The sequence below is a fragment of the Colobus angolensis genome, unplaced genomic scaffold, assembly GCF_000951035.1.
Source record: "Colobus angolensis palliatus isolate OR3802 unplaced genomic scaffold, Cang.pa_1.0 Scaffold451, whole genome shotgun sequence".
NCBI lineage: Eukaryota > Metazoa > Chordata > Mammalia > Primates > Cercopithecidae > Colobus > Colobus angolensis.
Genome location: NW_012117944.1, coordinates 499,026 through 500,483, shown reverse-complemented (window position 1 = coordinate 500,483; position 1,458 = coordinate 499,026). Strand labels below are relative to the sequence as shown.

General features: G+C 44.5%; 1 protein-coding gene across 3 annotated transcripts in view; it reads right to left on the bottom strand.

The window, feature by feature from the left end:
* The window catches only part of CCNB1IP1 (cyclin B1 interacting protein 1, E3 ubiquitin protein ligase), a 21,321-nt gene extending 20,064 nt beyond the window's left edge, over positions 1-1,257 (bottom strand). The window contains exon 1 of one of the 3 annotated variants that reach the window (XM_011957929.1): positions 1,195-1,257. The gene's annotated coding sequence lies outside the window, so the exon portion shown is untranslated. Of the gene's footprint in view, positions 1-802 lie in introns of all 3 variants that reach the window. The other 2 variants (XM_011957931.1, XM_011957928.1) reach the window with 2 other exon arrangements.
* Positions 1,258-1,458: the final 201 nt, after the last annotated feature.

The window sequence follows — 1,458 nt, the reverse complement described above, 5'->3', positions numbered from 1 at the left end:
TATATTTTTTGAGATGGAGTTTCGCTATTATTGCCCATGCTGGAGTGCAATGGCGCCATCTCGACTCACCGCAACCTCTACCTGCTGGGTTCAAGCGATTCTCCTGCCTCAGCCTCCCAAGTAGCTGGGATTACAGGCTTGTGCCACCACGCCCCAAAAAATAAATTTTAACAATGCTTGAGAATTATAAAAATTATAGGAGGCCTACAAATCCTATTACTACATTCGATTAACTGGTTTATTATTTGTCTTTCTCACACGTTCTGCCTGTATGGATTTCCAACACATACATCATATAAAAATTAACATGTATCAAAAGAAAGGAATTCAGTGAAATTACATTCAAGGTCACTAGGCAAAACTTTTTATGAGAAAACAGATATCCAAAATACTTACTTTAAATAAATAAGTACTGCTTACTTCTAAAGGTACCTAACATTTATTACATACCAACTAGAGCCTAGTTTTTATATATTTTATCTGATCTTGGAAAGCTAAGCCTCGGAATGGCTCACTGCTTCTCCCAAGGTCACCAGAGCTGTAAACTGTGGCGCTGGAATTTGAATCTAGAGGCTTGTCCTACACTAAGGTCCCTGATCTTGTTCCATAGCTTTTACGGACACACTCACCACAGTGGCAACATTAAAAATTAGCAGCTTTTCTTAGGGCTTATCTGTCTTCGGAGTTTGCTGTCCAGGTTCACCAAGAAAACCGAAATGATCTGAGCAAAGGCCAGGGGAAAGACAAAGTCCGCTACAGTTTCCACAAACCCAGTAAGGACCTGGGCCCTCTAGACACTCACCGGAGAATTAAAATCTACTGAGCTGAACGCCTTCTCCCGAGATCTGACCTCACCCAGAGAGATATAAATCAAAACAGCATTGGGATGATAATATCTTTCCCTCAAAGCAAAATGAAGTCGGCGTTTTCCAAGAACAGACGCACTATGCGCATTAAGCACAGTCAGGACACGGAGATGGAAGGCAATCCCAGTACTGCAGAGGCCCACGTGGAAACAAGCCAGGCAGAGCATTTCACTGCCTTCTCCCAACCTCCACACAGCCGACATTAACCTCCTTGCGACTCACACACACTCCAATGCCGACTTGAAATCAAGGCCTGCCACCTGGGTATATAACTCAAATGGAAGAGAAATTCAAAACAATTAGAGAGCAAAATTAAGTGCACACTCACCAGCCCACCAAAACGGAGAGGGAAAAAAAGTGGAGAGACAGGAAGTCGCCTTGGGAAGTGTCTTCAGAACCTGATTGGCTAATGAGTTCAAGAGGATTCCCTCCTCCTTTACCTTAAAAGGTGCTGAAATGACGCAACCCGGCCGGGCGCGGTGGCTCAAGCCTGTAATCCCAGCACTTTGGGAGGCCGAGACGGGCGGATCACGAGGTCAGGAGATCGAGACCATCCTGGCTAACCCGGTGAAACCCGTTTTTTCTTAAAAAT